This window comes from Mixophyes fleayi, chromosome 10 (assembly GCF_038048845.1).
Source record: "Mixophyes fleayi isolate aMixFle1 chromosome 10, aMixFle1.hap1, whole genome shotgun sequence".
NCBI lineage: Eukaryota > Metazoa > Chordata > Amphibia > Anura > Limnodynastidae > Mixophyes > Mixophyes fleayi.
Genome location: NC_134411.1, coordinates 48,170,026 through 48,185,254, shown reverse-complemented (window position 1 = coordinate 48,185,254; position 15,229 = coordinate 48,170,026). Strand labels below are relative to the sequence as shown.

General features: G+C 41.4%; 1 protein-coding gene across 2 annotated transcripts in view; it reads right to left on the bottom strand.

Annotated features, from left to right (window-relative positions):
- The window catches only part of LOC142104196 (serine/threonine-protein kinase D1-like), a 126,400-nt gene extending 120,596 nt beyond the window's left edge, over window positions 1-5,804 (bottom strand). Inside the window, exon 1 of one of the 2 annotated variants that reach the window (XM_075188723.1) lies at window positions 5,671-5,804. The gene's annotated coding sequence lies outside the window, so the exon portion shown is untranslated. The remainder of the gene's footprint in view (window positions 1-5,670) is intronic. The other variant, XM_075188724.1, reaches the window with a different exon arrangement.
- Window positions 5,805-15,229: the final 9,425 nt, after the last annotated feature.

Sequence of the window (15,229 nt, the reverse complement as noted above, 5' to 3'; positions counted from 1 at the left end):
GTAGGGGTACAGCAGCAAATCAACAGGTACTCATGGAACTCTAACATAAACTTAATTTGTAATTTTGACTATTTGGTCCTTAAAGGATGTCAGAAACTGACGATGAGTGGTGAATAATGTGAAATGGGTGGAGGGGTAATTTGCAAGATTGCACAAAAAAATGTATAGAATGTTTTTGTTTTTTCAAAAGAATGAATGAAAGAGACGTATCCTCAACAATAATGTTACAATTAGTGAGAGTTCCTTGTCATTAGCAGGGAAGAGGTCAAAAATCCTTTAAACCATGTAAAAATTAACTACAGGAAGTTTTGTGGATGTCCTCTAATGTCACTGGAATGCATGCATTAGCATTTTGTCTTGCAATATCATGTGAAAAATATGCAATTTTTGTGTGTACCAAAATAGTAGGACATTAATTAACAAGAGCAATGAATGAGCAGCACAAAATACCTTAGTCTTGCACCAGTGCGCATAGATAATCCCATACTTGTCAACTTTTCAATGTCGAGCTTGGGAAGATCCCGGTGGGAGGTGGGTGTGCACAGGTGGGGCTCAGGAATCATGTAATTTTGGCCCCGCCCCTGCAACACAATGACGCACACAAATAATTTTATAGTGGGGAGGGGGTCCAAAATGACGCGATTCCCTGATAATCTGGTCATGGAGGCTCCAAATCCTGCCCACTTCACTAGGAAGTAGGCAGATGTGGCAGAATACCCGAGGACACCTACTCGCAATTCGGGAGTCACCCGGACATTCCGGCAGAGTGGGCAAGTATGGATAATTCGTCTAGGGCACATCAAGGTACATACCTAAAATCCTGTTTCAAAATGTGAAAAGATCACGTTGACTTCCTTTAGAACCAGGGGTGGTTATATAACACATTTCCAATTTTCTCCTAAAATACTACTTGGTTTAGCGTTATTTTATTGCCTATATTAATTAAGAGAGTAAAGGGACATGCCTTTATTACGTGTCACTTCTTTATGTTTGAAGATTAGTTTTACATTAGCCAAGTATAGAAATGCATTGCTCTGCCAACGTTCATCTGGAATGTGAAAATTTGTACCATTCAAATTATAGGAAGAGATCCAATCGCTGCAATTCACAAATAAAAAAAAATTAAGTCTTTATATGGGCTAGACAAGGAACTATCACCTCCTCTTAGCCCCTTTATATAATTGTGCACTGTTTCCCAAAACTAGGCAGACCAGTGCACTAACTATGTACTTTTTTTTTCTCGAGTATGTGTGGCATGTGCCCTAACTGGTTTGCAGTTTGTGACTTACATGTATGTGATACAATCAGTTTGGTGAGTTTATAAAAGGGTGTATTGTGTGGTGTGTTATTTAGGGTGGTTATGTTTTGTGTTTTGTGTGTCCAGGGTTGGTATGTTTAAAGCACTGTGTGCCTAGTGAGAGCATGTACTTTCTAGTGTGTGCCCAAAGTGTGCATGCCTCTTGTTGTGTGCCCGGGGAGACTAAGCAGTGTGTTGTGTATGCCTAGGGTGGCTATATATTGTAATGAATGTCCAGGGTGGGTAGGCATTGTGTAGAATGTATTTTGATATTGTCAGGTTCATTTACATTAAATCTCGCTCTATGTACAGGTCCAAAAATATGACATCTATTATTATTATTATTATTATTATTATTATTATTTATGCTTATTTATAGGGTGCCTGTGCCCATTAGAGTGGTTTAGAGTCACTGAAAGAAATGCAAAGACAATGTAGGAGTGGAGTCAATGGGCAGAGAGCCCAAGGTGGAGGTGCACAGTATATCTGGTGAGCAAAAGTTATAGGTAACGAGAAAAGGGGGGAAGAGGGGAGAAGAGGGCCCTTCCGCAGAGCTTACAAACTAAAGGGAAAGGGGCAGGCAAACGGTTGACACATGGGGGTGATCTGGATGGATGTGGGAGGAGGAACCTGAGACCTGAGATAGGAACAAAGAAGTAGCAGTTGGCGAGGAATTAGGTGAACCACAAAAAGTCAGTGTCAGGCAAATGGTGTCTAGGGTGTGGAGTAGGAGCCAGGGCCGAATTTACCACTAGGCAACCTAGGCAATTGCCTAGGGCCCAGCGGTCCCCAGAGGGCCCTCCCAGGGCCGGCGGTGAGACCACCATTTAAAAATGGGCCGCTACTTATGGGCCAGTGCTATATGCTTGCCCCCTCGGGCTAAAGTCTGCCAGCCAGCCCCTGAATAGGGGTATATGTTATGCTAAAAAACTATAGTGCTATGGATTTTTTCAGGGAGGGGGCCCCAAACCAGTATCTTGCCTAGGGCCCCATGAGGTCTAAATCCGGCTCTGGTAGGAGCAGATGATCTATAGTATCAAAGGAGGCAGAGAGGTCCAAGAGGATAAGGGTAACTAAGTTTTATCAATCTTCACAAATACACATGTAAATGTTTGGATGGGAAGTACTGTTTATGCACACTTGACTTCCTGTTTCAGAAGGAAAATCGATTGCTTAGCAACTACTAGACAATGCAGAAATCCAGTCAAAGGGTGAGATTCAATTAGCCACAAGGTCCCTTAGGAACCCTGCACGACACGTCTCTACGAGATGTATCAGATAAGAATCTTCGCTCATTTTTGCTTACAGCGTACAGAGGTGCAAGCAAAAATAAGTGATGTTTCCTGTACCGTAAATGCCAGTACTTTAAACAGAGACATTGAGGCTAATTGAATCTGCCCCATAGCCACTTATGTACAGTACAGAAGAAAATGGTTCACTAAGAAGAATGCACACAATTTTCAAATATCTCCAATTCTCTCACAATGCTTACATACATATTTGTACATTTCCATATTAAGCCTTTTAATATTTGGGTCAACCTCTTCAGACTTAGTTAACTTTTACACCCTGTCTATAGACTGAAACTTAAACATATGTATTTGTGAGTGATATAAAGTACTTTTTAAAATGGGCACATCTTCAGGAATGCTGAATGCAGCATACATTCTACACAGAACACACAGACCACGAAAAACAGCTTACCAAGCATATAGCTGTAGGCCATATAGTGACCAAAGAGACATTTTGCAAATAATTCTTTTGCTGGACACAAATGTAAATAATACCAAATTACATTAGCTACACAGCAATCTTCACAATGCAGGAATTGCCCCCTCTGGCGTATTTCCCTTGTTGTTTTTCCTTTTACTGGATTTGTATTTGTTTCCTTACATTGTGAACATTCCTTGAGTTGTATGTGCTAACTCTTACTCTGCTGGTATGTTTGAGTGTAAGGAATCAACTCCACAAACTATTTGTGCGCCTGTTTCATCTTTGCTGCTGTTTTTATTTATTATTTTGTAATATCATTGCTACTGCTTCCAATGCATCTGACTTTAAGGGGCATATTCAATTGTCCGCGGGATTGGCGAAAATCCTGCGGACCGCGCACGATTACCGATATTAATGTAATCGAGCGCGGAAAAAACGTTAATACGGTAATTTACTCGCTGGCGAGCTGAAATCCAGCGAGAGATTACTGTATTAACGGTAATATTTTTTGAGCGCTCGAACTTTGGGACAATTGAATATGCCCCTATGATGTGATTATGTCTTTAATAAACACAAGCCACACTCCTGCTGCACCACTAAGGCCAATCAGCGGAAACCTATCAGGTTTTTGCAGACAACTCTTAAAAGTCTATACCAGGGTTTCTCAAATACAGTCCTCAGTGAGCCTTAACAGTATGTGTGCTCCAGGTGGGATGTGGACATATTTACAACAGTGGAAATGTCAGCAGCTATCCTGTTGACATGAAAATGTCAGCAGGCTAAATGCCGACATTTACATTCTGGTGACAGCTTCAAAATGTGGACAGTGTGAATGTCGACAGCCACAGTGATGACATTAAAAGAGAAATGCCGAGGGACCAGCGGCTATACAGCCGTCGGACCTGCAATCAGCGCACGTTTAGATGTGTGTGGGAGGGAGGGGTGGTACTTTTAAACTTTATTAGTTTTTTTGTTTTTTTTAATATAACTGATTTGTGCCAGCAGGTGTATAGCCGCCGGGCCTATAGGCAGTGCTCTTTTAATATCGGCAGTGTGACTGTCGACAATCACACTGTCCACACTTTTAAGTGTCAGCATTTAGCCTGCCGCAATTTTCCTGTTGACAGGATAACTGGTGACATTTCCATTGTCTACATTTTGTACCCTCCAGGTGACAAGTGAAATAATTAGTACCACCTTTGGATCTTTTATAATTTGTCAGTAATAAATACAACTGTGCTCCAGCAAGGAGTTTTGGAAAACATGCACTGTTAGGGTCCTTGAGGACTGGATCTGGGAAACCCCAGCCAACATTTACAATGTCGTTGTTCCCTGTTACGAATTGAAAAATACTCTTTTCTCACACCATATGCGCACGACCAATCTCAGAACAGTTAAGAATGAATATCACACTCTCCACAGTGATAGATTAAGCAGATGAATACTGATTTATCCACTCTCCTAGCACTCTGCCCCAACACAGAGGTGTTTTTAGCTCTAAGCTGTAAAAATGAAAACCTTGCACAAAATGTGTTCAATTGGAGAAGCATTTCACGTTTTGACATTTCTATTATTATCATTTTGTTCATGACATTTTCATTGTTACTATAGGAGTCCCCATTAATTCATGCAAATCACTAATATATATTTCTCACACATAAACTATGAGAAAGAACATTCTCCGCTGCATAATATGATTGCCATTATATAAACAATAATAATCAACATATGAAAATAAACTATACTTCTGTAAATTGACATATATGTAATTATCTATTTTAAAATATACATATGCATGTAATATACCAATGGAACAGGTAACCCTAAACAGCCATTTTTCAGTATTAGCAATGAAGAAGCTTTATTTTTCTTTATTCTAAAGTGTTTCATTTATTGAATTCAATAACATTATAATGATGATTAAACAGATAAAACTATGGTTACAATGACAATCACAAGTGATTACAGCACAAATGTTCTATTTTACAACTAAAAATGAGTCTAAATAAATAAATGTATGTAGACTCGTAATAAAGTTTAATTTTAAGCTATACTCTCCTAGTCCATCCCAATGAAATTACATATGTTATAAATATTTGTATTTGGTATATAAATGTTACTAAACAGACTACATAATAAAATGTGTCACATGTATTTGTATAACAACCCTGTCCACATGGTCTGCAGAGATCTGTATTTCTCCATGACAATTCAATTTGAGAAAATGACAGAAATATAGGTAGAATAAGAGAAAAGGGAGTGGATCAGCATTAAATTAATTATGAACTTCCTATAATAAGTAAAGATAGTGAAGTAACAACATTGAAATGCAATGCCTGTAAAAGAGTGTATAGCTTATACCTGTATCACAATACTAATAAATATCAGACATTAATGAGCAAAAGAAGATGTAGATATTATAGGAAAGGAAAGTGAGAGACACAGATATATTGGGAGCACGAAGGAAAAGGATAATTACATTGACAGAATCACCCTGGGTTCAAGTGAAAGAGAATGATGACAACATAAAACATGAAAGGAGCGGAAGAAGAAGGAAAGATAGATCAGCAGGGAAAACAGACTGAGAAAAGTAAGATGAGCTACAAAAAGAAAAGTGAGAGAGACATATCTAGAGTGCATAATATCTCCTCACGTCTTACCACAGGTAACGCTTCAGCTAGCAGTGACACAGTCTGGTTTCTCTGTATGACTGTGAGCAGACTTCTCACAGTTTCCTCTCTCAACATCTGAAGTATTTTTATGTGTACAACTTCAGAGACAGGAAATTCAAGAGCTGCTGTGTCCTGTTTGCCCCTCCCCTCCACCACTGAGTGCTTGGATGTTACTTATACTCACAGGAGACTCTGAGGCAGATTAGATTGCGTATCCGAGATAAATATATAAGATTAGATCGATGGATGGTCAATTGATTTTAGGTAGATCGATAGATATAAATGAAAAGACTTGAGATAGATATGAAATAGAATACGCCTCTGTGGGTGCTATTATGTCCAGAGGTACAAAGGCCCAGTGAGATTAAGACCCCTATACTAACGGCATAAGAACCCTTTGCAATGTAGTGCTCATGTATATTACCCAAGTGAAAACTATTGTCTTATGATGTGTTTTCCTAGACATATCTGACAGCATCAACAATAGATATGATATAAATAGATAGATATCAACAATATATATGAGTTAAATAGAGAGATATGAGATAGATTTGATTATGTAATAGATATTAGATAGAAGGGACCTCATTTAGAGTCGGATGCAAAGTCCGATTTAGGCAAATCTAACCAAAAAACACTACGCATGTGCAGAAATCTCCAAATCCGCCTGCATCTTGGACGCAATTAACACTTGCGACAGCTTGCGACTCACTACGAGAGAATGATGAACGCGGAATTGTGACCATGTAAATGCATCCTAGTCGCATTGAGGAGCAGACGCAACACACGTCAAAACAGGGCTAAAGCTGTGCGGCAGGAATTAGGTGGCAAACGTTAGCTATCTGCAGGAACTGCTCACAGCTCGATAAGGTATTAAGAGTGGGACGCAACTGGGGTTTGCTTGCAACTCGTAATACCCTACCAAGCTGCGCACACTCCCACTTCTACACTTCTTACACGGACTTTGCGTCCAACTCTAAATGAGGTCCAAGATGTCTATGTGGCTGTAATTGAGTCCGGAGGCAAAAGGAGCCCATTGAGATTAAGGGGTTTTGCTAAAGTGCCTGAAAAGGGCTCTTTCACCGCTTCATCCTATTTAACAAAGGGTTTACATTGGAGAAATCAGAGCTTTCTTCAGCCTTATGCACCCTTCAGCTGTTTAGCACTGTCCCCATTAGAGCTCCATGGGGATTGTGAACTGAATCAATTCATCTAGTACTAAAAACTTAATGCCATCTGAGAATGGCGTTACATTTTCCAATGGAATGCGGTCCCGCAGGAGAGGATCCTCTTCGCAGGCTGCATGCTCCTCCCCTTCTTAAGCCAGAGATGACTTTTCTGCGCATGCGCGACAAAACATCTGGAGATTTGCAGTAGGTTAACTCTGTTTCTTCAATGGAGACAGTCCCTTTTGCAGCAAAACAAGAGTTTTGTTGCAGAGACTATTTTTCACCAAGGATCATATGGCAGCTATGTGTTCTTGAATAGCAGTGGTGCATCTTTCTGCATCTTAAGTACCGCAGCTCACTCCCCGCCATCGATAAATGACCCCTATGCAAACTAAAGCTAACAGCTTGTGGACGCTTTGCATGCTCACTGATACTAGCATGGGGAACACTATTCTGCTCTGCTGTGTTTTTCTAGCCATAGTAGGCATCATAGCACTAAATTCCTGACACAAAAGTACTTCATCATCATCATCATTTATTTATATAGCGCCAACATATTCCATAGCGCTTTACAATTGGGGACAAACATAGTAAACTAATAAACAAACTGGGTAAAACAGACAAAGATGTGAGAAGGCCCTGCTTGCAAGCTTACAATCTATTGGACAATGGGAGTTTGCACACTTGCAGCATTCACAGAACAAATCAGTTTTCATGTCTCAGAAAGTTACATCTGACATAGCTAGGTTAATAATGCCTTGGAAAAGCATCCGTATGCAGTTAGCCTATTCAGTTATGCAAATAATCCAGTTTAGAAGGAAGAGAACGGGTCTGATTTTCCTCGTGAAAATTAATGAGTCGGCAGGGAGACCCCCTTTCACTCCCACAAGTATCGATCAAAGATTTGATTGAAAGGCTTAGTACCTTTTAAAGTGAGTGAATGTGTATTAATTTTTTTTCTCTGAATACACAGGAACCTGTATAATTTTGTTACTTTAATAAATATTAAAACATTGTGCAATACTGTTTCTCATTTCAGACTACTAATCAAAACTACACTCACATGGGACCAGGTAAAGACACAGCCTCAATAATCCAGAAAGCAAATTGTAATTGGGGCTCTCCTCTGTTCACTGTGGAGAAAGTCCAATGTGAAGTAAAAAAAACACTTTTCCTATGCATTTTGTGGGAGTCAGCACTTCCTCAGGGATTATTTCATTTTAGACACACAACACAATAAAGCAGTGTAAAATATAGTATTTTGTTAGTTGTGGAAAATGTATCATTTCTTTATAACTATACACAAAATATCATAACCTACAGAACACAATAATAAATAAATATATAAAAGCCAAATAATTTCTAAAGCATCACATGTGATCTAATAACCCGGTTTACATACTAAAAAATGATATTATATTTGTATTATGTGAAAAATGTTTGAAACTGTGGTAACATGATAGCAACATGATTGGGGTTTCCCAAATGTATTATTATTGAAAAAAATACAGATACAATGTGGCACTCCCCCTAATTTTGTATTGTAATAAATAGTTCAAGTCCTGCAACTTTAAACACTTCCTGGTATACAGGCGGCTGCCAACCTCCAATATGCCGGGTATATACCGGGTGCTAATTCCGGAACTAAATTTCAGAAGTCAATAATAATAATAATACCTACGAAGAAAAACGAAGGAATAGGGCACATAATGGTGTAGTATTTGGGATGTAAATCTGAATATATAGGTGATATTAGTTATGCGTACCGAATATGTAGTATAGTAAGGCACGTCTGTAATGTGGTCCAAGGCTTCCACACCTTTAGCTCTGCTATAGGCAACATCTCCACTTTTTCAAACCCGCAACTTGATAAATTTATCCCCTAAACTCTAAAGAACAACTCTGTCTGACACATTTTTGAAACTGTACTACACTATCTCTGGTTGTTTTTCTGCCTTTCTTACCACATGCCCTGGAACCCATCAAGCTAAAGGTGTGGAAGCCTTGGACCACATTACAGTCATGCCTTACTATCCTACATATTCGGTACATATAACTAATATCACCTATTTCGATTTATATCCCAAACATTACACTATTAGGTGCCCTATTCCTTCGTTTTTCTTCGTAGGTATTATTATTAATGACTTCTGTCCTGCAGTGCTCTACTAACCCACTAGTGCATACAGTTCATTATTCAAATTACATCAGTTTAACTTGTACACAAACAAGAAGCATACAACTCAACATTCTGTGTTTTGAAATCCAGGCAAGACCATACCCTGTTCTATGGGGACATGGTTGCGTTGCAATGTGGTGTTCCAAGTCCCACATTTCCTTCTCAACCACCGTCATCTCCCCATAATACACCCCGTCGGTGTAGTGCAGCTGTGAGCAAGGAAAACCTCGCAGCAATCCGGCAATTGGGTGGAGTCAACGGGACAGGTCATAGAAATCAGAAATGTCCAACCTAAATCAGGACACTTGGGAGATATGATAAAGATAGTAAAGGAGTGAGAACCCTAATTACATATGCTTAAAATCTAAAGGAAAACAATTCAGATTACTATAAAGTAGACCATTGCCATAGGGAATGTGTTTTTTTTTTCTGGGCAGCATTATCTTCCGTATGCTTCCCCTGTCCTCATCCTCTTTGTTAGCATCTGACCATTGGGAGGGCTGACATAGAGGAAAGAGACGTGTGTTGAAAGACAACTTATGAGCATGCAATGTCTTCCTAGTGAAAGGTCCTCTACTTCAATTCATTGTCTCATATTAAACTGTTGAATCCAACAAAATAGCACACAATTGTCACGATCTGCCTCAGGCTGCAGTTCAGTATCTCCTCTCTAGATGCTGCACTGTATTCACCTGATCCTGCCTGCAAAGGGTTAGGGCTTCATCATAACTCCTGGATCTTAATCACCTGTGTCTAGCCTTTAAAAGACTGGTCTGTGTATCTGTGTGTGGGTTACAGGTCTGTGGCTGTCTTACAGTCCTGAGTTCTCTATTCCTAGTCATGGTTCTGAGTTCCTGTCTCCAGTTCCAGCTCATTCTGTTCTGAGTTTCCGTGTGTTACACATTCTGAGTTCCTAGTATTGGGTTCCAGTTCCATGTGCCTGGTTACAGGTGCCGGGGTTGAGTTCCCACAAACAGTTCCAGAGTGTTGCTACGGCGGATTCCTGTTCTGTACTCTGGTGCAGACTCCGGTACTAAACAACCTGTACCTGCAGTTATCCTGTTTTGCCTGGTCTCCAGCTCCTCAGCAATGCATTCTTATTCTGACAAACCTGTACCTGCAGCTAACCTGTTGTGCCAGGTTTCTAGTACTCCTGTTCCTCAGTTAACTTTGCAATCCTGGGATCCTGTTTCAACTGTTTCTGTGGACTTGTGTTAGCTACCTTATCATTTACTGCATCTCATTTTTACCTGCGTGACCTGTGTTTAACATTACTTTCCGTGGTCTTCATAATGGGAATCCTGACAAAAATTTTCCTAATTAGATAGTAAAGTTGTAATAAACTTCATATAGTCTAACTGTGTTGATCCAGAGGTAGTCAAACCTCTCCATAGAGGAACCAGCAATGGCTTTCATACACAAGATAAAATTTATTTATTTATTTATTGAACTATGGGTGCTGCTGCACATGACGTTCACAGACGGTTGTAGTACAACTGACTTTTTTTTTTTCAGGTGTGTGTGTGTGTGTGTGTACATATATATACATATGTGTGTTTATGTGTACTTGTATTCCTATATTAATGGGTACCCTAAAGGGGGCCTCAGCCATAGTAGATACAAAAAATTAGGTCCCCATGAAACTGACTAATACTAATGGATGGAGGAGACTTTACTAATATACCCAGCACCAAAATCTGGCATGTCCCAAAAAGTCACTTTTAACAGACAAAAAGTGTGTGTGTTTCATGCAGGGAAATGTGTGTGCACTCCACCCACCATGTGCACCGGAAGAAAAGCGGATGGCAGCTATCCCACCTTTTTTACACCTAACATCAATCAGAGATAATATCACAGCCTTCTCCTGCCAAAAGGAAGGTAGGGAGAATGGGATATGACACAGCCCAGTGGAGGCAGCTACGATTATAGCATGGAAAGCAATGGAGATGAGTGTATCCCTGATCCTTCTGAAGACAATGGTTCAGACACCAGCAATAGCAGTAGTGATGTACCATTGCGGAGTAGCAGAACAAAATAAAAATCTCCCAATTCTGAATTAAAGATATTTATAAAACGAAGACTCAGCACAGGAACCTATGATACATAGTAATATATACAGCAAAGTATGCATAAATCTCGGAACTCCACATAAATATGTCTTTCTCTCTGTAAAAATGTCAGAGGTGTTTTAAACACAGAAAGCCTATGCAGCATCCATCCAAACAGTTTCCAAAAAAAAGCGATGGATCTAGAGCGTATAACAGAAAGCAGCACGGCATATCGAGCATGTTCACTATAATGAAACTGAAGTTTCTTGGGCCATTAAATTCCCAAGCGTTGGAATGAAAGTTGCATCCAACTTAAACCTCTTTGGAATAGAGGCAACTTTGCCCACATTTCCGAGGTAATAAGGACACAGTATTATGATTCCATGCAAACAACCAGAAAAGTCATTATTCCCAAAGGTTTCATACTGTTTGCCAAGGCTTGTTTGCAAGAAAATACCTAAACGAAAGGTGTGACAAACTTAACCCTGGCAAGGCCAGTCTCTGTGTGCCTTTGCTCAGCTTGTTTCATCTGACATCACAGGATGCTTTAGGAAGCTTTTGTGTGACATGACCCAAGATTACATATTATTCACTCTTAAAAATGATAAAATGCATCATGCAGATTGGGCAGCATCTGTACAAATGGGTCGGATCAATTGTCGACAAACACAAGTACATCCATCAGAAGCATCGAGAAATAGAAAGGCTACTGTTATATGGCAAAAGAGCTAGCCCTTTGGAGAGAATGGGAGACTTTACCATTCCATCAAACTTTCATGTATATAGTAAATACTATGAAGCTGCTAGCTGGCTGCGACGATGAGACCAGTACATTTAAGACTTTTTCAGTGGCACTGAAGGTCAGACAAGAAAAGATTTTGAGCATTGTGGAATGCCAAGCAATGATGGCGAGCTGCAATGCAGCATTGGAAAATACATGCAAATCAAAGAAGATCTATGAGTTAAAATGGTGATACTTATGGTGAACTTATTTAAATGAGGAAGAGAAGTTTCCAAGATGCTGTCAACTACCTTTTCTTCTAGAGATACTTTTGATCTCTACGAAGATTTTGCCCTATTACTTCCCGAACTTAAAAAGCCGCTCTGCAGACACTTCAGAAGTTTTGAGGCACAAAATTTCCAATCCTGCTGACACCAGCAATACTAAGGGCCATGGAAGTTATTGCAGAGAAGTGTGAGGTATGTAAAGTGGCTGCTGAAAATATCTGCATGCTTGCCATACCAGCTATGTTGTCACATTTGACAGGCTCTTATTACATACACTTTTTTTCTCAGGAATGTGGAGCTAAGAATCCCCACCACTGTCTTGTATGAATCTTCGAAAGCATGTTGCTACTCTTTCAAAGGTTCTTAACCTAAATAACACAGAATTAGATCAATTGTCAAACTTCCTTGGGTACCACATCAGGCTAGACTGCCAGTATTACTGTGTCACGGCGCTTACCTGTTTCAGCGTCGATCCCCTGCTCCGTACCACCGCACTTCCGGGTAGGTCCCGGCGGAGGTCAGCTGATCTCTGGGCGGGGAATTCAAATCCTACTTCAGCCCTGCTCTGACACACTGTCTGTGGACAGACTTCTGTGTACCGAACCGGCTGTATCCCAGACTACTCTCCTGCCTCACCCTTGGTACCGCATATTGGACTGATTCCTGTGTACCGATCCGGCTGTGTCCCTGGCTACCCTTCTGCCTAAATCCTGGTACCGCATATTGGACTGATTCCTGTGTACCAAACCGGCTGTATTCCTGACTACTCTTCTGCCTCACCCCTGGTGCTACACTGTGGATTGATTCCTACGTACCAACCAGCTTCCACTCCAGGCTGCTACCTTCCAGATATATGGTTAGTGAACCTGGTTATCAGTTCCCTGTAGACCTGTCCGTGCCTCTGTCTGTCTATCTCATAGAACTCTCTCCTTACGTCAGTAGGCTAACCTGGGGGCCGCGACCTGCGGTTCTCCGGCAGCAAAACCCACCCTGCCTTGCGGCGGTTCTTGGAGAAGATCGGGAGGGCCGTTAGACTCCGCGACCTAGGGAGGCCGGCGTAAATACTGACTAAGGTAACCTAGAAACCTAACAGTTTGCTCTGACCCACATAAATATCTGATGGACGGATCCAGGAACCCCTCCACTAGGGAGTTATTGGAACACTTAGCTGTCCGGGTAGAAGAACAGGAGAAGAACCAGGCACAGTTACTTCAGTTTCTTCAGAGCATGTCTGCTCGTCTGGATACACTTCAGAACATTCAGCTCAGGCAATCCAGGCAGCTGCACCTGACCCTCCACCAACTCCTCCTCAACCTGCTCCTTCCCAGGGGAGTGCTTCCGCTCCTCTCCTGGCAATATCTCAACTTCGTATCCCTAATCCCCCAAAATTTGATAGGGATCCCAAGGCATGCCGTGGATTTTTAAATCAGTGTGCTATTCAGTTCGAACTTCAGCCAGCGAACTTCCCTATGGAGAAAACTAAAGTAGCATACATTATCTCTTTGCTGTCCGGTCAGGCTCTTGCCTGGGCATCTCCTCTTTGGAAGCACAATAATCCTTCACTACATAACTGTACCACCTTCCTGGAGACCTTCAGACATATCTTTGATGAACCCGGACGTGTCTCTAGCGCTGCTTCTGGCATCCTTCGTCTGTGCCAAGGCTCTCTTACCATAGGCCAGTACGCTCTTCAATTTCGTGCCATGGTGGCCGAGCTACGCTGGAATAATGAAGCTCTGGTAGCTACCTTCTGGCAGGGATTGACCGACCGCATCAAAGACGAACTGGCAGGTCGAGAGCTCCCAACTTCTCTGGACGCTTTGGTTTCCCTATGTAACCAGATTGACATTAGATTCCGTGAACGCTCTCAGGAGAAGGAGAGTTCCCGTCGTTCTCCATTACGTCTGGTCCCACGTTTTCAGAGTCCGGTGGTGTCTGAGGAGGAGCCAATGCAGTTGGGAAGAGCTCGTCTCTCTCAGGAAGAGAGGGAGAGGCGATTCAAAAACCGTCTATGTCTTTATTGCGGAGAAACCTGGTCATTTGTTAAACAATTGTGTTAAATGTCCGGGAAACGACCGAGCCTAGCTGACGGTGGAGAGGCCAAGTTAGGTGTACGTATTTCCTCTCCTGTTGATGCTAGCTTTTCTATCCAGGTTCTTTTACAATCATTTGACAAGCAGCTTTCTCTTCCAGCACTCATTGATTCCGGAGCAGCAGGGAACTTCATAAGAGCCGATATAGTGGAGAGGTTGTCCTTACCCACCCTTCCCTTGGATCCCCCGATTGCCATCACAGCCATCGATGGAAATCGCATTACTGGAGGATCGCTCAAGAAACGCACCATCAATCTCTCTCTCCGCATAGGAGCCCTGCATACTGAATCTATTTCCTTGTTAGTTATCCCAGAGGCTATTAATCCTCTTATTCTTGGTCTTCCTTGGCTCCAACTTCACTCTCCCACATTAGACTGGCACAGGCCAAAGGTTCTTGCCTGGGGCTCGGCTTGTCATTCTCACTGCCTTCCCAGGATCAATAGGCTCACCAATAATGACCCTCCTTCACTACTTACGTCCACTGGCATTCCTCCTCAATACCGTTCGTTTTCGGATGTGTTCTGCGAAAAGGAGGCCTCCAAGCTACCTCCTCATAGACCTTGAGATTGTACTATTGAGCTGTTACCAGACAAAATACCACCTAGAGGACGTGTTTTTTCATTGTCATTGCCGGAATCCAACTCCATGTCTCAGTGCATAGAAGAAAATGTAAGAAGGGCTTTATTCGGAAATCCTCCTCCCCTGCAGGGGCCGGCTTTTTCTTTGCTAAAAAAAAAGACGGGGGTCTACGTCCTTGTATAGATTATCGTGGGCTGAATGCCATTACTGTGAAAAACAAGTACCCCTTACTATTGATCTCGGAACTGTTCGATAGAATTAAGGGGGCTGCTATATTTTCCAAACTAGATCTTAAGGGTGCCTACAATTTGATCCGTATCAAGCAAGGGGATGAATGGAAAACTGCGTTCAACACCCACGATGGACACTTTGAATATTTAGTTATGCCCTTTGGGTTATGTAATACCCCCGCAGTGTTTCAAAACTTCATCAACGAAATTTTTCAAGATTTTCTTTACCAGTTCGTGGTGA